General features: G+C 42.7%; 1 long non-coding RNA gene across 1 annotated transcript; it reads left to right on the top strand.

The window, feature by feature from the left end:
• Nucleotides 1-726: 726 nt before the first annotated feature.
• LOC134732807 (uncharacterized) lies at nucleotides 727-17,460 on the top strand. The gene is made up of 3 exons (XR_010116356.1): nucleotides 727-4,387; nucleotides 9,554-9,610; nucleotides 16,697-17,460. It is a non-coding gene; the product is annotated as an uncharacterized lncRNA (long non-coding RNA).
• Nucleotides 17,461-26,530: the final 9,070 nt, after the last annotated feature.

The raw sequence follows: 26,530 nt of genomic DNA, 5'->3' as shown, positions 1-26,530 counted from the left end.
GCAGGGATTAAAGAGTTCTTCAGGGGCCAAAAACCGTCTGTGTCCGGGAAATGGAAAACTGTCCGCTAGGTCTCTGCACTGCTCTGGACCTCGCTAACAAGAACCTGGCGGCGCTGAGACTGAGCAAGCGCCGGCACCTAGCGGATAGCGCTGGTATTGCCAAACAAATATCCGTTTCGGCGCCATAACGGTGCTGCTAGAAAGAAACTGCGGATTCTTAGGAGGGGTGCTTCCACCCCGAAACATACTGTCTGGAGGAATGGACCGACTCGGTTTAAATATGTTGTGACGTTTTAATGTGTTTTAATCCGTTTAATGTGTTTTAACATGTTTCAATGTGTTGTGACAGGAAAAGAGCCGGATTACGGAAGTACTAGTTGGTACAGAGGCTCGGTGCAATTACCGTTCTGCACCGTAAAACGGGTTAAGGAAGTTCCTAGGAGATATTAGCGGTGCGAGAACCAAGAAAGTGACAGCACAGACAACTTATGGACTCCGCGTACGGGAAACGTCCCGTTGGGCGCTAAGAACGGTGCAGCAACTGAAAAAACGCCGAGTGGGCGCCACTGGGGAAAGCGTTGCTGCAAAACCGCCAGCTCCGCATTAGAAGCAGAGCCGCCAGACAGAACCCGGGACCTGACACCACCGAGGCGGAGACCGAGCTTGGCTCCCCAGCTCCTGAGAGAATGTAAGTCAAGGAGTACGAAGCTGAGGCACTCAAACTTAGTAGAAGAAAAATGAATAACATTTAAATAAGATAAAATTTTAAAATAATAAATTCTAAAATTCAAATAAAAAGGCAAAGCAAACACACTGGAAACTACCGCTAACATTGTTCTCGGAGCAAAAGACACAAAAAGAGAATTTAAAAATAAGCAAAAATTAGAGAGAACCAACCCTACAAGGAAGAAATAACAAGTATTGCTAAATGAAGCAATTCTATGATTAGGATATCCCTGTTAGATCTAAACCGGTACATGTTACACCTAAGTCTACATTTCTTAAGACAAAACCAAAAACAAACAACAACAACAACAACAAACCAACAAAACTCAGTCACGGTTAAACCTGTATACAACTAAAAAATCTTAGTAGCTGATACATCCAGACTTGGTCCACAAGAGGAAAAAGTCGCATTCGGCGGAAATTGCTATTGTCAAACCGAGCTTCCTAAACCAGAAATCGCGTTTGCCGGCATTTCCTGACTTCCATGGGAGTTTAAAAAACACCAACATAGCTAAGGCGGGACTTGATATTGCGAAGTTAGTCTTGGTGTAAGAGCTCCCACGCACTGCTAAACTGGTCATCGCTAAACCTAAATGAATCTCATTCGCTGGTACACAGATTTCTACAGGAGTTAAACATCTCCTGCGCAGCTAAAGCAAGGCTTACTGTAGGAAGCCGGAACTTGCCACGACTTAGAAACTTGAGGCTTTGGGAGGGCGAGGCGGGTGGATCATCTGAGGTCGGGAGTTTGAGACCAGCCTGGCCAACGTGGCAAAACCCCGTCTCTACTAAAAATACAAAAATTAGCCGGGTGTGATGGCGGGCGCCTATAATCCCAGCTATTTGGGAGGCCGAGGCAGGAGAATCACTTGAACCCGGGGGGTGGAGGTTGCAGTGAGCCGAGATCGCCGAGATCGTGCCACGGCATTCTAGCCTGGGCGAAAGAGCGAAACTCTGTCTCAAAAAAAAAAAAAAAAGAAAAAAGAAAAAAAAGAAAGAAAAAAAAGAAAAAAGAAACTTGAGGCAGGGCTAACTCCGGGTTTGTTATGATTAGAAATCCGAGGCTACAGGAAACCCGGAGTTGCTGGGAAATGAGTCACAGGGTCACTCAGCCTTTCTGTGGCGAAACGTCAACTTCCTACGACCTGGAAATCGCCGCCAGGCCTAGACTGGTGTTTGTCCTAAGTGGGGACTTGCTTGGGTTGAGAAATCACATTTTGGCTATTCCCCGGCTTGAACCAGGGGGTAGAAATCGTAGTTACCGGCTGGCGCAGCGGCTCGTGCTGTAATCCCGGCAGTTTGGGAGGCCGAGGCGGGCAGATTATTGAGGTTAGGAGTTCGAGACCAGCCTGGTCAATATGGTGAAACCCCGCCTCTAGTAAAAATACAAAAATTATCCGCGCGTGGTGGCTCGCGCCTGTAATCCCAGCTACTCTGGAGGCTGAGACGGGAGAATCGCTTGAACCTGCGGGGCAGAGGTTGCAGTGAGCCAAGATCGCGCCACTGCCATCCAGCCTGGGCGACACAGCGAGACTCCGTCTCAAAACAAAACAAAAGGAAAAGAAGAGAAAAGAAAAGGAAACGCAGGCACCCTAAAATCGAAACTTGTTAGGACCAACAAGCCAACGACAGATGAATCCGCGGGGTCCTGCGACAGACACGCCAGCGGCGCCGCCACAGCACAGGGTTCTGGAGGCCGAGCTGTTCTGCGGGTTCTGCGGCGGGGCTGGCGGCGCTGGGAAGAGACGGCGCCCGGGCAGCTCCCCTGCCACCGGCTCGGAGGAGGGGCGGGCTCCCCCAGCCCAGCGCCGCCGCGGCCGCCCGGGGAACGCCAGGCTCAGCGCAGCTGGGGAGGCTCCGAATCCCTCAGATCCGCGACCTGAGTGCTGTCGCCCCGAGAAAATGGAGGCACCGGGCAGCGAGCTGCGCTGAGACCGAGAGACCTCAGTTCTGCGAAATGTCGGTGCCCGGAGCTTGCGAATGACTGCAGCCGGCGGGTTGTCAGGGACAACATTCCTTATGGCGCAACCAACGGCGCTGACGCGAAGAAACGGTGGACTCTGAGAAAAAAGAGGGGTTCGGCCACCGAGAAACTCCGTGCCACATGTGCTGTGACAGCAAAACCGCCCGCTCCGCGCCGCTGGCGAAAGAGTCAACGAACGCCGGGTGCTGAGACCGTGACACCGGGACTAGAAGGCCTCGGACGGATAATGGGACGCCCAGAGCAAGCAGGAAAACGTTTTGTTTGGCTCAACTAGTGCTGTCGCAACCGGAAAACTGTCAGGCCAGTGCTGCCGCGGAGGTGCATGTGAGAAACCGGTGATCCGAGGGAGGAGTGGCGCTGGGCGCTGGACTCGCTGGTGTGCGAATCTGGCTGCGCTAGGACCCGGCAAGCGCGGGCACCAGGCGAACGCCAGCGACTTTGCCAGACAAATGCATGTCTTTTTTGGTCGCCATTCAAAGGTGCAGCCGGCAGTCAGACCCGGCTCTGAGAAACAAGTGGAGGTGTCAGCCATAAACCCTCTGTTCAGGGAAAGGAGCGTCGCCGCGACGAATCGTCTGGCCGTTGGGTGGAACTTTCTTTGGTGGCCTAGTGACCAGAAAATAAAAACGAAAACGAAATAAAAAACTGCTACTGGCGTTACTCCCACGCTCCCTTCTCAAGTCGGTGGCTTCAGGCTTAAGAAAACCTGTATTTTTCTTGGCTGAACCGTGATCCCTAATTACTGAGGGCCCCGCGACCGACCCAGTGCGATTCGCAGAGGGAAAGGAGCCGGAATAAGGATCCAGAATGGGACGGATTTGGCTCCTCCAGGAAGAAAGCAAAACAAATGCAGGTCGCGAACACTTTACAATGCAGGAAGCTGCTCTTCCAGTGGCCGCGGCTGGGTCCTTCCACACCACCTCTCTGTCCTAGGCCTTCGTCCCGGTTCAGCCCTCACGGATTCTAGGCTAGAGGTCAACAACCGCATCCCTTCGGAACCTGGAAACTCTAGGTCCAAGATCTCGGTGAAGAATGAAAGGCACAGTGCCGCTCAACCTAGGCTTCAGGCCTGCCCCGCTGGTCCCGTCCCTTCCCTGTGGGATGGAACTCTGTGGGAATCGCTCCTTATTCTGATGGTTCACTCATTCAGATATCCTTGATATTTGGGGATAGTTCTAAAACAGCTGGGGAGAAAAATGGACTGCGAGACTCCGGCTTTGGACGTGAAATTGACAGCGAGACATCCGCCTCTAAGCCCAGGGAAAAGCTCAAATTGTGGTTCTCTGTCTCTAGCACCGTGATCTTTGAAATGCATTATTGATTTTTTTCTTTCTTCTGGGAAATGCAATGCAGGTGAACTTGTAAGTGTCGAATCCTCCCTCTCCTCACTTTTCAATCAGACTGAGGCCTACTTCCTTTCTGAGAAGAAATATGGGACTGCCACTGCTCAGTAGGAAAATGTCCTTTCCTACAAGCATTCATATTTCAATAAAAATCTGCACTTTGTGAGTTGAGCCCCCTCAAACAGACCTACAGACCCTGCCACGAGCATCTCCATCCACACTCATCATTTCCCATTTTCACCACTTCTGCTCCTGTGCAAACCACTACTATCCTTTTCTGGGGGATCCTAGGCAGAAGGGGATGGCAGGACAAAGGCAGAGAAGGCACTGCCAGGTAAGGAAATCTATTTTGCCCTTGCAATTCCCTCTCCCAAGGCATTTGCCTCAGTATCTCCCTCCCACCATACCCCTTCTTCAGCTGGCCAAAACCTTCCCTGCTATTTGAGGCTCCTCCAATTGCCTCTTGGTCCTGTGGTTGCGAGAATAAAGGAAAAACTGCACTGATCTCACCCACATAGTTACAGACACTATCAAATAGAAGAGCAGTCTGGAGTCATTGCAAAGCAAAATACCTACCATCAGTTCTCTCTTCCTATTTCTTTTTCTTTTCTTTTCTTTTTTTTTTCTTTTGAGACAGTCTTGCTCTGTCACCAGGCTCCAGTGCACTGGCGCAACCTCGGCTCAGTGCAACCTCTGCCTCCCGTGTTCAAGGATTCTCCTGCCTCAGCCTCCTGAGTAGCTGGGACTATAGGAGCGTGCCACGATGCCCAGCTAATTTTTGTATTTTTAGTAGAGATGGGGTTTCACCATGTTGACCAGGATGGTCCCGATCTCTTTACCTCGTGATCTGTTCACCTCGGCCTCCCAAAGTGCTGGGATTACAGGCGTGAGCCACCGCGCCCCGCCCTCTCTTCCCATTTCTACTCCAGCTTCCCATCTTAGTAAAAAATCTGTGAGCAGCACCCTGCAGCGGGAATATGTAACCTGCTTTGATGGGAGTCCATAGGAGGCTGCAGGCTGCTTCCCTACAGAGACTGATACCAAGATAGTGGCAGAATTTAGATTCTAAGCCTAGTGTGATTGGAGGTGGGGTGGATTCCAGGGAGGTCAGAAAGGGATCAAATACAAACTTGTGCTCCTTTGGAGGTGGTCATAGAAACTTTGAAGTATGACAATGGCTAGTAATTGGGTAGAATTGGAGCAGGCTGACAATGGCAGTTTTGTGTGGGTGGTAGGACCTAGGAATCAAACTTGAGGGCAAATTGTGGAGCACGTATGACCAATGATGTAAAGCCTTTCCTATTTCCCTTTCCAGTGTGTTATCCAAAACAATAAAGAATTAAGAAAGGCTAATATTTTTATCAGTCTCATTAAGAAAAATTGCATCGAATCAAGATAACTATAATGATAAATATTGTTAGAATATTATTAACCAAATGAAAGTGACACAAAACAGAAAAACTGGGTGGATGGTGGGAGGGATCAAAGAAAAGCAAAGTCTCCAACACTCCGGCGATTTGCACAGGTGAATCTTCTGGCCAGTTGTTATGTGGCAGGAAGCTGTGCAACTAATGAATGAGGAGGCAGGAATCCATATTAATACTTTCCTGATACAGAGAAATTCGTGGATTTAACAATCTGCTTCTTTGTCAGGTACTGACTTTTGATTATAGGCTCAGAAAGGATGATAACAGTTATAATCACTTAGTCTAGTAGAGTAGGTAAAAGAAAGACTGTGGAGGAGGCTAGACAGAAAGCACAAGGTAAAAGTGCCCCGGGGTAAGTCATCTAGAGTTGAAAGTGAAGAACTGTGCTTGGTACCAATGGAGGACTCCACCAGATCAGGTTAACCTACAAAAAATGAACGATTGGCTGTTGATCTCTGGGACTGAAGATCCACCCTATGCCATTCCTGTCTAGCCTCAGCTTTACATTCACTGTGTAGCTCAAAGGTTTTGTTTTTTTTTTGTAAAACACTCTCCACAAATGTTTGATAGATTATAAAACCCTGTCCTAAGACTTTGTCATCCACAGACAATTGTCTTATTTTTAGTCCTCTTCAAAAGGTCGTTTATAATTAGCTATTGGACTTTGATAGGTGTTTTTGAATGCAGGTTTCTAATTACTCTGGAGATTGTGACATTAGAACAAAGGAAAATGTGACATGAGTCTGCTTGGGAAATTTTTTTTTAAAAAAGTAGAAAAGAGGAGTAAACTTTTAGGACTCTCATGGAGAACTGAGATATTTGTGAATATCAAACAGAACAGGAGTTAATTGCATGGACCGAACAAATAGAAGACTGAAGTGATATTGTTGACTTTTTTGCTAAAAAATTGCTGATCCTTAAAAAATTGCTGATCCTTTGTTATGTTTTTCTGAGTCAAGGAAACTTTACTTTTGAGCTATTGACAGCTTTTAATTCAGTAAAGTATACTCCGATGAACAAAATTTAGAGCATATTTGTTTCTCTTTACCTGATCTCTCCAGAATTTGGAAACCATTTGTGAATATTCTTAATTTATGTCAACGTAGTTATTTGCATAAGTGCAATAAGAATGTTTTCTTTTGCAACAGAACACCATTGGAGAAACTGGTTATTTTACCAAGGCTTTGACTGAAATGGTGCACTTTTCTTTAAGGAGTCAAACTTGACTTACAGAGCCAATAAAAGCCCCTTGGGAAAACAGGCCCCAAACCTTGTCTACACAGTCCCTATACAGGGTTTCTGACTTGTGGTAGGTAAAGAATGTCACTTTCTGACAAGCCCAGGAGCCCCAAGTCATCTTGGGACCTCAAGAGGAGGGGAATTTACCCAACTCATATGTATTCGATGGTACAAAGCCATGGCTGGGCTCGGCTTTTAAAAAGTCTTATCTGAGACTTTTTCTATGGAACAAAGTTCCATCAAAGTCATTTAAAAAGCCTTGTGTGAAAAATAATTGTTCTTGCGGCACTTTATACAAATAATTAGGCCAAGTATAATAAAGCAAATAGGTCCTACCATGATTTCTCTTCAGTAAAAATGGGAAACTAGAGAGAGAAAAATTATGTTTCAACAACTATAGTATACATGTTGTTAGATTCTAGTCTTGCCTGATGTTATTTAATTTTTATTATTTTCTACAGTTTGGACTGAATTCCAAATTTTTTTTCTGGCTAAAAGTCTCCAAAATAATGTTTTCAATTCTTATTTCTTTTCCTTTGCCCTCCCCATTTTTCCTAATTTGAAATCACTGAAAAGTAAACTGTGCTTTCTTAAAGCCCTGCAAAATGAAGCTAGACAACTTAAACTTCAGAAGTAAGTAAGAACAACCTACATACATCCATAAACCACTCTCATACCTGCCTGCTGATGTATGGACTTCAAAGTATTATGGCCCATATCGATTTTCCAGAATTATCTTTTTTTGTTTGTTTGTTGCTGTTTTTCTCCTTTCCTACCCGTATTTTCTCTTCATAGGTTGTGAGACTTCACAACCTGCTAAAAATGAGCTCTCCTAATAATGTGGGTCCTACCCAACTGGGAATAAACCATTGTAGCCATGAGAGATCAGATGACTCTTCTCCTCCAAATATCATGTTAGAGGAGACTCACTTTCTTGTAAAATGCTTTATCTGAAAGAATTTAAAAAGAAAAGGGAGGAAACGTGAAAGGAAAATAAATCCAGGGACCCCCAAATCACTAAGCCAAAGGGAAAAGTTAAGCTGGGAAGTTTAGGGCAAACCTGCCTTCCATTCTATTCCTAAAGAATGTAGCTGCTAAGTTGAAAAAGCTACATACCGGCCAGGCAAAGTTGCTCACACCTATAATCTCAGCACTTTGGGAGGCTGAGGTGGGCGGATCACCTGAGGTCGGGAGTTTGAGACCAGCCTGACCAACATGGAGAAACCCCGTCTCTACCAAAAATACAAAATTAGCCGGTTGTGATGGCACATGCCTGTAATCCCAGCTACTCGGGAGGCTGAGGCAGGAGAATCGCTTGAATCTGGGAGGTGGAGGTTGTGGTGAGCTGAGGTCCTGCCATTGCACAGCAGTCTGGGCAACAAGAGCAAAACTTGCTCTCAAAGGAAAAAAAAAAGCCACATACCTCCCTCACCCTCGCAAGGAATTTCCTTGTGGACAAAGCACAGATAGAACTCGAAGTCATCCCTGTGCTCACTGAGATAAATACATATCTGATTGCCTCCTTTAGAAAGGCTAATCAGAAACTCAAAAGAATGCAACTGTTTGTTTTTTACCAATCTGTGACCTGGGAGCCCCCTCCCGATTTTGAGTTTTTCCGCCTTTCCGGACGGAACCAATGTACATCTTACGTATATTGATTGATGTCTCATGTCTCCCCAAAGTATATAAAACCAAGTTGTGCCATGACCACCTTGGGCATATGTGGTCAGGACCTCCCTGAGGCTGTGTTATGGGTGCGTGCCCTTAACTTTAGCAAAATAAACTTCCTAAATTGACTGAGACCTGTCTCAGATATTTGATGTTCACACTATAATGGATAACTGAGACTGATTAAATTATAAAGAAAAGATTTTTATTTTGGCTCACAGTTTTGTGCTGTACAAGTATGACACTAGCGTTTTCTATTGAGGGTGTCAGGAAGCTTCCACTTATTGTGGAAGACAAAGGAAAAACATGTGTATCACATGGTGAAAGAAGGAGCAAGAGACAGAGGGAGAGGTACCGGGCCTCCTTTTAAACAACTTGATCTCCTGTAAACTCATTATGGCGGGGAGGGCACCAAGCCATTCATGAGGGATCTGCCCCCATGACCCAAACACCTCCTACCAGACCCCATCTGTATATTGAGGATTACATTTCAACATGATATTTGGAGGAGAAATGTCATCTAAACTTTATCAGAGAGAAATGAATGTAAACTCAGCATGTAGCATGTATTAGGCCATTACTGCATGCTATAAAGAAATACCTGAGACTGGGCATTTTGTAAAAAACAAAACAAAACAAAAGAAGGTTTAATTGACTTATGGTTCTGCAGGCTGTACAAGGAAGCATCGTGGCGTCTGCTTCTGGGGAGACTTCAGGAAGCTTCCAGTCATGTTGTAAGGCAAAGGAGGAGCAGGAACATCACATGTCAGAGCGCAAGCAAGAGAGAGAGAGAGTGGTGGAGAGTTGTCACACACTTTTAAATGATGAGATGGTGCGAAAGCTTACTATTGCAAAACAGCATCAAGCCATGGAGGAATCCACTCCCATGACCCTATATCTCCCACCAAGCCCCATCTTTAACATTGGGGATTATAAGTCACCATGAGATCTGAGCAGGGACAAACATCCATACTATATCCCAGCACACTCAGCATTAATCATTAGGTCAACTTGTCCCTGACTGGCTTCCTTATAGTTGTTTGCTGCCTATTTCCTCAGAAGTATGTAGGCTCTGCTACAAGATTATTGTTCCCCTCAACTACTTTATAGATAACAACTTAAATATTAAGGAAACATTAAGTTTTCCCTTTGAAATATTGTTTCAGGTCCTGCATGCCAGTAAAACTACTCATGCCAGCTGTTCCGCAGGATCCCATGAGAAGGTGAGTCACCAGAAATGCAGTTTCCACATCCTGATGATTTCATCTCCCTACCCCAACTGATCAATTTCTCCAATTTTCCAGCCTCTCACCCTCCACAATCCCCTTAAAAACTGTAGCCCAGAACTCTCTGGAATGATGAATTTGAGGGTTTGCTCCTGTCTCCTCACTCAGTAGCCTGTAATCATTAAACTCTTTCTCCGATGCAAACTCTGCTGTCTCAGTGTAATTGGTATGTTAGTGTGCAGCAGGCATATGAATCTGTTGGTCCTGTAACAGTTGGGATGCAGTGGCACAATTGTAGCTCACTGTAATCTCTACCTCCCACACCTAAGGGAAACTTACCACCTCAGCACCCGGAATAGCTAGGACTTTAGGTCTGTGTGCTACCACCCATGGCTAATTTATAAGATAATTTTTTTTGTAGAGACAGGATCTTTCTATGCAGCCTGGGCTGGTCTTGAACTCCTGGCCTCAATGTATCCTCCCCACTCTGCTCACAAAGAGCTGTCATTACATGTGTGAGACACCATACCCTGCCCACGGTAGAATATTAACACATGGGTGTGAAATGTTGGCTTCAGTCTGGCATGTTATTACTTTATTAACAGTAAAGAATAATATCTGATCATGAAATTCTGTTTTTTTGTAAATAGAATATTTTCTATTTACGCCGATGCTTTTGTAAGTAGAATATTTGACTCTGATGAAGACATATTATAATTTCACTATGGATATGACCTGAAATGGAAAAAATTGACTTACAGAAAAAATACACCAAAGAAGTCACCATTTTATATTTGTTTTTATTACAATTATCTTTCAAGCCATAAAAAACAAAAATTAATGATTTTATTAACAACTGAGATTATTTTCTGCCAAGCAATCTCTAAACATTAACTTTTACTAGGAATGTATTCATGAAAGGGACTTTGTAAAATAGGAGCCAATTTGACCTCTTATGTAATCATTCAGAGATGAAATAAAATATAATACATTATTTGAAAAGATATCCAGGAAACAGGAAGTACAGTCAGGGATCCCAGGAATGGGTGTGGTGATGTCTGTTGCACCAGGGCTTAGAGGGCAGGATCTTTCCTCTAGAAACTCTGTGTGTCAGGCATGCCTAGACAAAATACACTTATATTTGATGTTTTAGCATATCCAAGAGGTATTGCTTGGTTTAAAGATGAGGCTCAGTGAATTTACACCACAGTCCAAGATCACAAAGATAGTTCATGCTGGAGCTGGATTGAAGTCCCAGGTTATCAGGCATTCATATCAAGTAGGGAAATGAGTAAAGAAATAATTAGGTTGGGTTTTGAAAAAGAAGAATCCTATGCCTTACATAAAATTGTACCTTAAAAATTTTTTTTGGCTGGGCGTGGTGGGTCTCGCCTGTAATCCCAGCACTTTGGGAGGCTGAGGTGGGCAGATCACAAGGTCAGGAGATCGAGACCATCCTGGCTAACACGGTGAAACCCCGTCTCTACTAAAAATACAAAAAATTAGCCGGGCATGGTGGCGGGCGCCTGTAGTCCCAGCTACTCAGGAGGCTGAGGCAGGAGAATGGCGTGAACCCGGGAGGCGGAGTTTGCAGCGAGCAGAGATCGCACAATTGCACTCCAGCATGGGTGACAGATCGAGACTCCGTCTCAAAAAAAAAAAAAAAAAAAAAAGGGCAAATATGTTGAGCTAATATGATGCTTTTTACAGTATTTTTTTGCAAGACCCTTATATGTTATGTGATTATATGCATTTTTTTAAGTTATTCTCCTTCCTCTATTATTCCTACTTCCACTGCAGTTCCTCTCATCAGTAACTACCAATTTTAACATTTCAGTATCCGGAAAAGAGGTGGATGGAGTCTCGGCTGCATATGCTCATGTTGCACCATGGACGAGGGATGTAATGCCTTTTGCCATTTTGCATTTCCAAATATATTCTCAAATTTATTCCTAACAATGGTGTTTGCTATGCAATGAAATAATAGAAATAAAATATAATACGTTATTTGAAAAGATATCCATTTTAAAATTTTTCCTTAAAATTAATTTCCGAATGGATATGACAGTCATGAAACCATTCCTATAAACTTTATAAAGTTAATCAGGGAAAATGGGAGAAGGAGAATAAAAAATATATCAAGCCTGCAGTACATTCAGCATTAATGGTTAGGTCACCTTGCTCTCTGGCCTTCTTGCTCATAGTTCTTTGGTGCTCATTGCCCCAAATTATGAGAATAATTATGCAGAATAATTATACCCTGTCAGAATTATGCAGACCCTATCACAAGATTATAGTTTCCCTTAACTGCTCTGTGGAGAACACCTTGAACATTGTAAAATGCCAAGGTTTTCATTTGAGATATTCTTTTATGTCCTGAAGACTGATAAAACTATTGATGCCAGCTAGTCTGAAAGACCCCATGAGGAGGTGGCTCACCAAAGAATGCAGTTTCTATATTTTGATGATTTCATCCCCTTTACCCCAAACAATCAATGACCCCAATTTTTCAGTCTCTTGCTCTCCACAATCTCCTTAAAAACTCCAGACCTGGGCTGGGCACAGTGGCTCACTCCTGTAATCCCAGGACTTTGGGAGGCTGAGGTGGGCAGATCAGGAGGTCAGGAGTACGAGACCAGCCTGACCAACATGGTGAAACCCCATCTCTACTAAAAATACAAAAATTAGTCTAGTGTGGTGGTGCACACCTGTAATCCTAGCTGTTCAGGAGGCTGAAGCAGGAGAAGGTTAAGGCAGGAGAATCGCCTGAACCCGGGAGGCAGAGGTTGCAATGGGCCAAGATCACACTGTTGCACTCCAGCCTGGATGATGGAGCAAGATTCTGTTAAAAACAAAACAAAACAAAACAAAACAAAGCAAAAACAAACACCTCCAGACCAGAATTTCTCAGGGAGGTGGATTTGAGGGTCCCTCCTGTTTCCTCACCTGGCTGCCCTGCTATCATTACATTCTTTTTCTGCTGCAAGCCCTGCTGTTTCAGTGTTTTGGTGTATATTTATGTTTCCGCACAGCAGGTATCCAAACCTGTTGGTCCTGTAACAATCAGACACATCTTTTGTGTTGGTTTGTCCTGTTTTTTTTTTGTTGTTGTTTGTTTGTTTCAGATGACCTAATTGGATTATTTCAGCAAGCCAAGTAATTTGAAGACAGAGGCTAAGCCAAAGTAGTACTAGAGCTACACTGGCCTTCTTTGGCTTAACATTTGTCTAGAATTATAATTTCCTCAATCTAAGAAACTAGTCATTGTAAGATGTGTCATTATTGCAATACTACTAAGAAAAATCTGCTAATTAAACTACGTCACAGTCCTGAAAGACTACCAGATTTAAAATATATACCTGTTTCAGAGATATGAAAATGGCAAACGACTTATCTTATGACTTATCTTACAATTGATTAAATTCAGGTATTCAGTTCTTTATTTTTAATTCTTGGTGTCATTTTATTTTGTTTACTTCTTGTCAATAACAAGGAGCTTAGAGTTGTAATTTTTAAAATATATTAATATGATTGCATTTGTCTTTTTACAGAGTAGTTCAAAACATTGAAAAAAATTGTTTATGTGGGGAAATCATTTCCCCCCTCCAATTTCCATAAAGTAACTTCTCATAAGCAATTTTATATTCTTGCCCCATTTTTTAGTTCCCCCCCAAGATTGAGTAGTTCATATTGAATGGTGATTTGTGACAGGCCCTCTGCCAAGTGTAGTTTCTACTTTACCTTATTTACTTCTCAACTAGAAATCATGACACAGAGAATTACCTAACTCAAATATTGTCTGATGTAGAGTTTGGGAGCGGACCTGGACATAAAAAGTTTGGTCCCTCCAATTCTGTTCCCTTTCTTTTAGCCAGCTTTGCTTGGAAAATACACTTTGTGGTAGTTTTGTAGTGTGCTTGCTTTTCCATTTTCTCTGTTTTGTAGAGGCACAGCCTCACTCAGGGAGATTTTAGGTGGCGCAGTTTTGTTTGTGGATGGATGGGTAAATGTGATTTCGCCATTCAGCATTAAGAAATTCATTTTTGGTGTAAATTTAAGGTCTATCTTTCAATTTAATTTTTTATGGATATGATTTTTTGTATCCCTTCTCCCAACTGTCTAAATCAACATAACCAATGTGAATTCTGAGTTTGTTATTCAATTGCTTATTTTTAATTTAGATTTATTTATCAATATGTATCTACATATTTTAATGGGCATTTTTAAAATATTAACTTTATAAAATATAACCATGCTCTATGTAGTCTTATCAACCATTTTTTTTTTTTTTTTTACTGAACATTATATTGTTATGGTGCAACCAGACTTTTGAGTAATTTGATTTACTTATTTGGACTTTGTAAAATATTCCATTTTGAAAATATATCGTAATAATTTTCATCCACTCTCCTAATAATGGAGTTTTGGATCCTCCCTTTCCGTCAGGTTTTTGTTACTGTTAAAAGCGAAGATACCAACATTCTTTTACATATTTCCTGGTATGCATTTATGTGCAAGAACTTTTTTTGGGAGTGTGCTCTGAAATGGAATTGGTAGGTTTTGAGATATGTGACTTGCAGCTTCATAAGACAACAGATTCTTTTTCAAAGTGATGGTACCACACATGTTCCCACTTACAATACATAAGATACTCTAAAGTTTCATATACTCTCTAACACTTGGTATTGCCAGGTATTTTAACATTTAATCACTGAAAGGGTGAAAACAGCAGCGTCCCACAATTGTTGAGTCAGGCAACTTCACCCCACATGGATGTTGTTGATCGCCACAGGATTCCCTCCACAGATGCCCATTCCTGATTCATCATTTTGATTTATCAGATTCTGTTCATGATTACAATTGTTATGAGATAATCCTGGCACTGTAACATCTTCCCAAACTGAGAAGAAGCTAAGGCCCATTTTCGTGCTCTTACCGTTTGTAATACTGCTAACTCAAGACTATGGGAGAGCTTGTTTTTTGTATGCAGTTCAGCCAGTTCTATAAGAAGTAAACATTGGAAACGTATTTGAAACAAACAAAACAAAGGTTGAAAAAAGTTTTAAAAATAAAACTGCTTTGGAAACTGCTTTACCCAAAGTTTTTGTCCACAGCATTAATTGGATTACCTATCAGGGCAGATAAAGTTTAGCCATGAGGATAGGTCCCAGTTTTGTCAGAAATAATTTGGATCCAGCTGTCTTCTGTAAAATAATGAGTTTATGATGCCATGTCATGGCTAGAGATTCACGGTAACATCGATTTGATCTTTGTGTGTATGGATACATGTTTCTGTGTATGTTACATGTATTATACGTTATGTCTACAATGGCACCACATTGGTTTATAAGTAAATGAGTGCTCATAAATTTAGTAAGAAAGCCCAAATGCTTTTCAAATTTATGTGAGTTTAGTAATCTTGAATAATAAGCTTGCCTTAAAATTATTGACAAAATAAAAATAGAAATGTCTTCAGAATTGTCAGCATACATTTTTGTCTGGGTTTGCTAATTAGATGAGTTTTATATTTGCCTTTGCTAGATATTTTGAAGTGCAAGGATTTAATATGAATATTATAAGACCATAAACTCAACCAAAAACCGAATACTCTTTCTTTGAATGACTTTTTTGATAAATAAGACTAATTTAACATTGTTGGTTCCATAAGAACAGCTAATTTTTCTGAATTATCAGCAAAAATGCCTGTGTGTTTAAGATTTTTGCTTAGGCAAACACCTGATATTCACAGGCTATGCAAATGGTTAACAAAAAAAAAAAAACTTTGAGCGATGATTATCTTTGTCTAATGTCTCAGTTCTAACAACTAATCTAGATAAACTGCTACAAATGAAGAAAATAAAACCAATGCTTGTAGGTGAACTTTTTTTTTTTTTTTTTTTTTGAGATGGAGTCTTTCTCTGTCGCCCAGGCTGGAGTGCAGTGGCGTGATCTCGGCTCACTGCAAGCTCCGCCTCCCGGGTTCACGCCATTCTCCTGCCTCAGCCTCCCGAGTACCTGGGACTACAGGCGCCCGCCACCACGCCCGGCTAATTTTTTTGTATTTTTTAGTAGAGAGGGGGTTTCACCATGTTAGCCAGGATGGTCTCGATCTCCTTGACCTCGTGATCCACCCGCCTCGGCCTCCCAAAGTGCTGGGGTTACAGGCGTGAGCCTCCGTGCCCGGCCAGTGAACTTTTAATGTAACTTAAAATCTTAAATTATTTCAGATACCATTGAGTGTCTGAGTCATTTGCGAGTTAAAAAGAATTATCACATAGGGCATTGGTCACACTTTTGAACCCATTAATGTGAAATAAAATCTATGCTACGAGTTAAGCATTAGTGAATCTCAATAAGGTCCCAGTCTGGAAGGTAATCAAGGAATAAACAGGGATGGACCCAATGGATGCCTGTATACTTGCCCCCATATAGGCAAGCAATGAATGTGAAACAATACCACCTGCCAGAGGGACACTCTGAAATAACCCAAATAATCCAGGGTGTTAGAGTGAGACACTATCTCAAAATTAATTAATTGTTTTATTACAATAAATTAATAATAAATTTGTAAATAAATAATTTAGTGTCAACATCTAGTTTATGGGTGTTAATCAGAACCCATAAACTAGATGTTAACATTAATTAATTTATTAATTAATGCATTTGAGGGAAGAGAGTTTAAAAGTCCCAAATGAATGTATTCTCTATGGCACATTTTTATATCACAGTCTTCTGAAATGGCTGCAGAAAGAAATGAGTCTTAGTTGCTGCAGGTCCTGAGATGGGCAGAGATTATGAGAGCAAGCATCACGTAGACTTGGTGCTATGGACTGAATCGTGTTCCCCAAAATTCTTGATAATTTTGTTTAGCTAATCCACAAGGTGATGGTATCTAGGGATGGGGCCTTTGGGAGACAATTGTGTTTAGATGAGGTTATGAGGGTTGGGCTTTCATAATGGGATTAGTGCCCTTATGAGAAGGGGAAGAGATATTATGTCTCCCTCATTCTCCACCCTTCTCCGTCTCTCACTTTCTCTCCCTTTCTGTCTCTCCGTTTTTCTCTGTGCCATGTGAGAACACAGCTACAACATGGCGATCAGCAAGACAGGAAGACAGCCCTCACCAGGAGCTGAATCACTGGCGCATTGATCTTGCACTTCCAGATCCTGGGCAAGACTCACCAGGGGAGACTTCTGTAGCTGTCCGGAATTGTCTGATCTGGAATTAATTCCCTGGAACGCTGTGGTTGTTAACTCGGAAGGCACAAGGCTAAGAATCTTCCTCTGGTCCTCTTTAATCTGCCCCCACTCCTTGTTATTTGTCTTATTTTGATTTTCAAGTAAGGGATTTATTTTTCCAGTTAACATAACCAACCAGCCCATGCCACAGCATATTAAATCACGAAGTACAAATCCAAGGAAGGTAATGTCTTTATTGGGTTGCAAAACTTTGGGAAACCAATATAGTACTTTTTATTACAATAAAAGCATACTTTTATTAGAGACATATATTATTTTAGTGATAATTTTCGCTCCAAATATACTTAAGTACTAAACCAAAACACTGGTTTTTAATAATGGTTTATAGCAGAGCAAGTTATTTTATACGAATTAAGGTCTTTGAAAACTACATAGTTTCTCCTTTTAAATTGAATTCCCTCATGCAAGCTGTTGAAGTTTACAGCAACACGGCAATTGTGTGTATATAAGAGATGGCTCTGCTTTGTTCTGGCATGGGACCAAAGCCAGGTAGGGGTGCAATGTGTGAAAACTTTTAAAATTCTATCTTGATTCAACATCAATGTCACCTTCCAAGCACTTTAAAAAATGTTAAAATTTTGTTTATATGCCGTTAGTGAGTGTAAATTATTTCAAACTTAGTGAAAAACAGTGTGGTAATTACTCAAAGACCAAAAAACAGACATATCATTTGACCCACAAATCCCATTACTGGATATTACCCAAAGGAGTATAAATTGTCATATCATAAAGACACACGCATGTGGATGTTCATTGCAGCACCATTCACAATAGCAAAGACATGGAATCATCCAAAATGCTCATCAAAGGTAGAATGGATGAACAAAATGTAGTACGTATACACTATGGAATACAATGCAGCCATAAAAAAGAACAGGATCATGTCTATTTCAGGAACATAGAGCTGGAGGCCATTATCCTTAGCAAACCAATGCAGGAACAGAAAAGCAAATACCATATGTCCTCACTTATAAGCTGGAGCTGAATAATGAGAACACATGGACACAAAGAGGGGAATAACAGACACTGGAGCCTATTGAAGGTGGATGGTGAAAGGAGGCAGAAGATTGGGAAAGATAACTAATGGGCAGGAGGCATCCTACTTGGGTGATAAAATAATGTGTACACAAACCCCTGTGACAAAAGTTTATCTATTTAACAAAGCTGTACATGCACCCTGAAGTTAAAATGAACGTTAAAAAGGATTGCTTTCAAAAAATCGTTAGGAGTCCTCAAAATCAGACAGTCATTTCAAACAACACGAATTTCAGCTGATCCCTTTTATTTAGAGGCCATGCATCTCTTTTTTTTGATGTAATGTCACATTCTTATATCAGCCTACTTCAAAAAATTCTACTTAAAACATATTTATATTTTTAAAATAAATATATTGCCAGCTTGGAGAGACGTGGGGTTCTTGACGTTGTCTTCACACGTTCATTATCAATTCTCTACAAATGCTGCTGCCGCCGCAGCCATCGAAGTTGTTAGGCTTCCTCTTGGCGGAAGCTGTCAATTCTTCAGTCTTAACATGTAATTTCTGTATGACGCATTTCAGTGCTTCTCGGCCTTTATTAGCATTTGAAGGTATCGTTCTTGCCATCAGTCCTTCAAGGTAACTGCTGAGGCTACCTCTTTTCAGTGATTGTGGCTTCTTGAGTCAAAATAGTTTTTTTGGGGGGTCCCGATGATGTGCTTTGTGTATAAATCTCTCATCTACTGAAATCATGTTTGTAAGTGAAATATTAGTAGATTTAAGTTCCATTGTTTTCTCTACAGGATTAACTACAGAATATTCTAGTACATATGTTTTGGGTTTTGCTGCACCAGTAAGAGGTTTGCAGTTCCCACTGTGCGGAGAAGTCTGTAGCTGTGCAACTCTCTGGAGGGATCTATACGTCTGTTGAACACGTCAACCCACACCATGCTCGGGTTCACAGCGCTTCGATATTTCTGCATTGCAGCTGTTGTAACAGTTTCCCACGGGTGCTAAAAACGTGCTCTGAAGCCCACATCTTGATGCTGCAGACAGTCCGAGAGACGTCTGGGCAGCGCAGGGGAAAATGAGGCAAAGAGGTTACATCTGCCCCACGCCATAAAGAGCACTCCAGCCAGCCTCGCAGTATGCGGGCACCATCGGCCTCACGCGAAGGACATCCCAAACCCCTCTTTCACCCCTTATGACAACGTAACCTTTAAACCATCTAAAGCGGGGATCCCCAAGTCCCCAGGCAGCGAACCGGCAGCGGTCGGTGGCCTGTCAGGAAACCTGCGGCACAGCAGGAGGTGACTGGCAGGCAAGCGAGTACTACAGCCTGAGCTCCGCTTATCTGACTGACGACTGACGTGACTTACATTCTCAGAAGAGCGCCAACCCTATTGTGAACTGCGCATGCGAGGGATCTACCTTGCGCGCTTCTCCTGAGAATCTGACGCCTGATGATCTGAGGTAGGACAGCTTCATCGCCAAATCATCCCTGTCTCCCCAACCCCCACCCATGGAAAAATTGCCTTCCCTAAAACCAGCCTCTGGTGTCACAAAGGTTAGGGACCCCTGATGTAAAGAACACTGTTAATGTCTATTTCCTGGCTTCATCTGGAGGGCCACAGTCAGTTTTGAAGCAACTCCAGCAAGTGATCCACCCAGCTGTCCCCTCCCACTCTGTTAGTATCCACAGCTCCTTAAAGGCCCCCTGGAATTTAGACTAAAGCAAGATTGCGCCACTGCACGGAAGCCTGGGAGACCCAGCCAGCAAGAGACCATCAAAAAAAAAAAAAAAAAAAAAAAAAAAAGCCTCTGAGCTGGGTCCCTGCCCCCTTTCTGTCTCCTTCAGGCCCATCTATACCAATGTTGATTGACCAGCTTGAAATCAATTCCACAGGTGGAGAATAGGGGAAGGCTTTATTCAATACATGTGCAGTTTCCATGGAAGAGCCACAGCAATTTTGAGTACATTTGCAAGAAGAGTTCTTTAGCAGATTGCATATTATTCACTCCATGAAGAGAGTTTCTCTAAATGAAAAATGTTTAGGAGGTTGAGGAGAGGAAGAACAAATTAAGGAATGATCTCCACAGCAGAGACCTCAAGACTCTTGTGCGTGCAGGGCACAGTTCCAGCGTAAAAGTCCGCAGGGACAGAATGAGGGTCCTCACTGGGGTGCCTCGGGCTCCTTCCGGGGCAGTGTTCATTGAAGCAGGTCGTGCCGCAGGCTTGCAGAAAGGCTGGGGTTCCCCTCCTTTCCGAGTTCCTTCCTGATGGAACCCTGGGTTTTCCGCAGCTTCCGGGGGCGGCCTGAACTGCAGAGGGCGCCATGGGCTTGTGTCCTTCCACCTCCGCAGGCGCTGGCATCTCCAGGCTGCATCAGGCCGCTTTGGACCTCGCCGTCGGTAGCATTTGCGTCTTCTTGAGGTGCCTGGAGCCCGTCTGTGGTTTCAGCCGTTGATTCCTCGACATGGCAGTCTCGAGGCCGTTTTTGGCCCCTCTCATCTCCGGGAAGGGCTCCGTGCCCGGTGGAGGCGCAGTGCAGCAGCCAGCCCGCAGCAGAGCTCCCACAGAGCTGATGGCATTGGCAGGAGTGGCGGCTCAGCACAGGGAAGTTATCCAGTGCCCAGGCCCAGGCTTGCTCTCGGTTCAGGTCCCATGGCATGTGGGGCTCTGGACCTGCCTGCCTCCAAGACAGCTCTTCCAAGGTTGATGGATGGAACTCCATAGCTTCAGCCTTCCAAGGCTTGACCAGGCCTAGCTGGTCTAGGAATAGAGCAAATGGCTCAGTCCATCCCTGACTGTGGGTTTTTATAGCATTCTGTCTTGTACAGGAAGTCGGACATAATCCAATCATGTGGGGATTAACACTTATTTGCCTTGCTTATTGCTTCAGACCGTGAAAGGATTATGGTGCAAATGTTATCATTTCGGAAGGCCTTATTGAAAGTCCTTGGGTTTTTATTGGATCAGGTGGTAATAGGGCGGGGCAGGGGGTGAGAAAATGGGTCCAGGTATTGGCATTTTTTTCATTTCAATAAGAAATTGGCAGTTTTCAATATTTCACGATTAGATGAGATGTTAGGTGTACACCTCTTATAGATATGCTTTATCAAATTAAGGGAATTCTCTTTTTCAATTTACTATGATGATTTTTATATTAATAATGAAGCAGGGTTGAATTTTCAAAAAGCTTTTTTGTATCTTCTGAGATTATCATATATTTTTTCTACTGCTAATATGGACAATAACAAATTGATTTTCAAATGACAGACCCAAGTTGACTTCCTGAAAACTCCATTAGATTATGACGCATTTTTTTAAAGTATATTACTGGATTCAGAATGCTAACATATTATGATTTTGCCCTGTAATTTTGAGAAGTATTCCCTGATGAAAAAACTGAGGAGGGGGCACTAGAGTGATGAATGAAATGTGCATATAAATACTTAAACTTGTTGATATTTAGAAAGGCCTTTCTGTGTATGTGATTGTTCCACTCAGTCAAAGACTTTTCAAATACAGGGGACATGTTTCATTTGCAGCATGTCAACAGTCAAGATTGGCCTCAGTCAATTCTATTTTTGAAGAGACTTTGAAACAAATTTTAATACAGAATGAATTTTTGAGTATTCCAACAGCAGGGGAAAAGCACTGAGGTATATGAGGTGAGCAGAGAGACATATTTTATTTGCCTGGCTTTCCCCTCAAAATATTACTGACATAAACACTCATGTGAGATTGCTTTATTAAAGAGTGCTGTCCTTAGAAAGTGGGAGTGAGAAGAAAGAGGAGAGGGGCAGGGATGAGCATATTCAATGCTGTGCTTCCTAGTTGCTCAATCTTGTATCAAGCATGACCAGAGGTGACTTTATTATCAAACCAATAAAGTTTAACTTTAAGGCAAACTTCCAAAGAGTTTGTAAAACATTTGACCTAAAACATTTTTGTAATTCTGTCAAAGAAAATCCCCTACTACCTGTATGAATACTGATTCCACAAATTTGAACCCACTCTGAACACCACTGATTTTTCAATCTTATGAACCATCTTCTGAGAGGCCGTATGAATAACTTCTTCTCAGCACGGTCCACTCAGGAGGAATAAAAGGATGGAATATATCCACTGTTGGAGAGATAACACAATTCTCCCAACAAACGACCCCAGTGTACCAAGTAGAAGAGAGAGGGAATGCTAGTATTGAGTTGGCATTTAACATGCATGTAAGGTAGTCTGAGAACTACAAAGTTAGGCCTCATCTCATACATTTTCAGCAGAGCAGGGGGAAGCAGGATGAATTCTTTTCTTTCTTCAAATAGAGAACACCTTACAATAGTATCTTGCTATCTGCTGAGAGACCCTCAGCTCATTCTAGGGGTACTTTTAAGAAATGTCTACATATTATTTGTCCCATAACCTTGGATAAATTGCTACATTGTAAAAACTTGAGATTCAGCTTTACCTTTAGAAGGACTAATCTAAATTCCAGTGGCTCAACTACAGATTAAGACTCACCATATTAAATGTGATGTTACTGTTGCATTTTTATATGGTGTGTAGGAAAAGAAACAAAACACTCTCAATAGTATAAGCATAAAAAGATTTATTATGGGATAAAAGTCACTTAAAATCTGATAAAAAGGTGTAGACACAGATTTTAGGCTGAATGTCAGGGAATGATTTTCTGAACCACATTACAAACTGGTTCCCTAAAAGAATTGCTGTCAGAAATTAGTAAACACTGTAATTAAGCAATTCAATGAAAACTAAATCAAAACTTCCATCTTTATCTAATTACGTATCATGTTTGCCTAGAAGCCAGTAGGCCATCTTGTGCAGAAGACTACAAGATTCTTTTAGTCTAGTTACCTCCGTGTAGGGACCAGCCCCACAGAGTCAGTGGGCTTCTCCCTGTGTGCGGCGAGGAGAGTGTAGAAATAAAGACACAAGACAAAGAGATAAAAGAAAAGACAGCTGGGTCCGGGGGACCACTACCCCCAATGCACGGAGACCGGTAGTGGCCCCGAATGTCTGGCTGCGCTGTTATTTATTGGATACAAAGCAAAAGGGGCAGGGTAAAGAGTGTGAATCATCTCCAATGATAGGTAAGGTCACGTGGGTCACGTGTCCACTGGACGGGGGACCCTTCCCTGCCTGGCAGCCGAGACAGAGAGAGAGAGGAGACAAAGAGAAAGACAGCTTACGCCATTATTTCTGCATATTAGAGACTTTTAGTACTTTCACTAATTTACTACTGCTATCTAGAAGGCAGAGCCTGGTGTACAGGATGGAACATGAAGGAGGACTAGGAGCGTGACCACTGAAGCACAGCATCACAGGGTGACGGTTAGGCCTCCGGATAACTGCGGGCAAGCCTGACTGATGTCAGGCCCTCCACAAGAGGTGGAGGAGCAGAGTCTTCTCTAAACTTCCCCGGGGAAAGGGAGACTCCCTTTCCCCGTCTGCTAAGTAGCAGGTGTTGTTCCTTGACACTTTTTGCTACCGCTAGGCCACGGTCCGCCTGGCAACGGGTGTCTCCCAGATGCTGGCGTCACCGCTAGACCAAGGAGCCCTTCTGGTGGCCCTGTCTGGGCATAACGGAAGGCTCACACTCTTGTCTTCTGGTCACACCTCACTATGTCCCCTCAGCTCCTATCTCTGTATGGCCTGGTTTTTCCTAGGTTATGATTATAGAGCGAGGATTATTATAATATTGGAATAAAGAGTAATTGCTACAAACTAATGATTAATGATATTCATATATAATCATATCTAAGATCTAGATCTGGTATAACTATTCCTGTTTCATATTTTATTATACTGGAACAGCTCGTGTCCTCGGTCTCTTGCCTCGGCACCTGGGTGGCTTGCTGCCCACACCTCCCACTTAGGTCACTGATAGCCATTATTTGCTTTCTCTCTGTCCATGGCTGTAATAAACTTTTTAAAACATTATTATTTTTTTATTATGCTGTAAGTTTTAGGGTACATGTGCACAACGTGCAGGTTAGTTACATATGTATACATGTGCCATGTTGGTGTGCTGCACCCAGTAACTCGTCATTTAACATTAGGTATATCTCCTAATGCTATCCCTCACCCCTCCTCCCACCCCACCACAGGCCCCGGTGTGTGATGTTCCCCTTCCTGTGTCCATGTGTTCTCATTGTTCAATTCCCACCTATGAATGAGAACATGCCGTGTTTGGTTTTTTGTCCTTGTGATAGTTTGCTGAGAATGATGGTTTCCAGCTTCATCCACGTCCCTACAAAGGACATGAACTCATCCTTTTTTATGGCTGCATAGTATTCCATGGTGTATATGTGCCATATTTTCTTAATCCAGTCTATCATTGTTGGACATTTGACTTGGTTCCAAGTCTTTGCTATTGTAAATAGTGCCGCAATGAACATACGTGTGCATGTGTCTTTATAGCAGCATGATTTATAACCCTTTGAATATATACCCAGTAATGGGATTGCTGGGTCAAATGGTATTTCTAGTTCTAGATCCCTGAGGCATCGCCACACTGACTTCCACAATGGTTGAACTAGTTTACAGTCCCACCAACGTGTGAAAGTGTTCCTATTTCTCCATATCCTCTCCAGCACCTGTTGTTTCCTGACTTTTTAATGATCAGCATTCTAACTGGTGTGAGATGGTATCACATTGTGGTTTTGATTTGCATTTCTCTGATGGCCAGTGATGATGAGCATTTTTTCATATGTCTTTTGGCTGCATAAATGTCTTCTTTTGAGAAGTATCTGTTCATATCCTTTGCCCGCTTTTTGATGGGGTTGTTTGTTTTTTTCTTGTAAGTTTGTTTCAGTTCATTGTAGACTCTGGACATTAGCCCTTTGTCAGATGAGTAGATTGCAAAAATTTTCTCCCATTCTGTAGGTTGCCTGTTCACTCTGATGGTAATAAAATTTTTTTTTTTTTTTTTGACGGAGTCTCGCCTTGTCATCCAGGCTGGAGTGCAATAGTGTGATCTCGGCTCACTGCAACGTCTGCCTTCCGGTTTCAAGCGATTCTCCTGCCTCAGCTTCCTGAGTAGCTGGGATTACAGGTGCCTGCCACCATGCCCGGCTAATTTTTTGTATCTTTAGTAGAGACTGGGGTTCACCGTGTTGGTCAGGCTGGTCTCCTGACCTTGTGATCCACCCGCCTTGGCCTCCCAAAGTGCTGGGATTACAGGCGTGAGCCACTGCGCCCAGCCAACTTTTTTTTTTTTTTTTTTTTTTAAATTTTAGAGACCGGGCCTCTCACTCTGTAGCTCAGGCTAGAATGCAGTGGTACCATAATAGCTCACTTCAGCCTCCAACTCCTGGGCTCAAGCAATCCTTTTGCCTCAGCCTCCTGAGTGGCTGGCACTACAGGCAGACACCACCACATCCAGCTAATTAAACACTTTTTTTGTGTGTGTAGAGATGGGGTTTCACCATGTTTCTTGGGCTGGTTTTGGGATTCTAGCCTCAAGTGATCCTCCTGCCTTAGCCTCCCAAAGTGCTGGGATAACTGGTGTAAGCCACTATGCCCAGCCCATAATAAAGTTGCTCTAGTCTTAGAATCTTTGTAATTTATATTCTCTCATGATGGTAACTCCACCTTCAGATTTTTTTTTTTTGAGACAGAGTCTTGCTCTCTTGCCCAGCCTGGAGTGCAGTGGTGTGATTTTGACTCACTGCAACCTCCACTTCCCATATTCATACGATTGTCTCACCTCTGCCTATTGAGTAGCCGGGATTATAGGTGTGGGCCACCATGCTCAGCTAATTTATTTGTATTTTTAGTAGAGATGAGTTTTCATCATGTTTGTCAGGCTGGTGTCAAACTCCTGGCCTCAATGATCTGCCCACCTTGGCCTCCCAAAGTGCTAGGATTACAGGTGAGCAGTGCACCAGGCCGGGATTTTTTTTTCTTTGCTTTGTTCATTGCATCATTCGTATCAAAGTGGAAGTATCTCTGATAATTCTGTTTTTACTATACTAGCTAATATAGCATCCTCCTAGTTACCTTTCCATCTAACTTGCGTTAGTTTTCTTGATAGCATTTATCACATAAACACTGTCTTATTTATTTGTTGTCATGCTTACTGCTTTGTTTTTTTTCAGTCCCTGATTGTGTTAAACACTTTATGGACAAGTCCATTTCTGCTTGTTGATCACTTATCTCTGGAACTTTGATCACTTTGTAGCACAATATAGACACTTACTATCTGTTAATGAAGAGACAATGTATTAAAAGGCTGGGTGTGGTGGCTCATGGCTGTAATCCCAGCACTTTGAGAGGCTGAGGTGGCAGGATTGCTTGAAGCCAGGAGTTTGAAACCAGCCTGGGTAACATAGGGAGATTCCATCTCTACAAAAATTTTAAAAATTAGCTGGGTGTGTGGTGTGCGCCTGTAGTCTCAGCTACTTGGGAGGCTGAGGTGGGAGGATTGTTTGAGCCTAGGAGACTGAGGCTGAAGTGAGCAGTGATGCCACCCCACTGCGGACTGGGTGACAGAGCGAGAACCCATCTCATAAAAAAAAAAGCAAAAGAAAAAGAAAGAGTAGTCCTCAGAGCTCTATAACTGACTATAAACCACCCTAAAGAAGGATCAAAGTAAAACAATGATTGTGGGTGACAAAAGTATTTGAACAGCCATGGTTAAAGACACAATTAGCAAGGA

The sequence above is a fragment of the Symphalangus syndactylus genome, chromosome 16, assembly GCF_028878055.3.
Source record: "Symphalangus syndactylus isolate Jambi chromosome 16, NHGRI_mSymSyn1-v2.1_pri, whole genome shotgun sequence".
NCBI classification, from domain to species: Eukaryota; Metazoa; Chordata; class Mammalia; order Primates; family Hylobatidae; genus Symphalangus; species Symphalangus syndactylus.
Note: the sequence above shows the minus strand (reverse complement) of the source record. Positions and strands in the feature narration are given on the sequence as shown.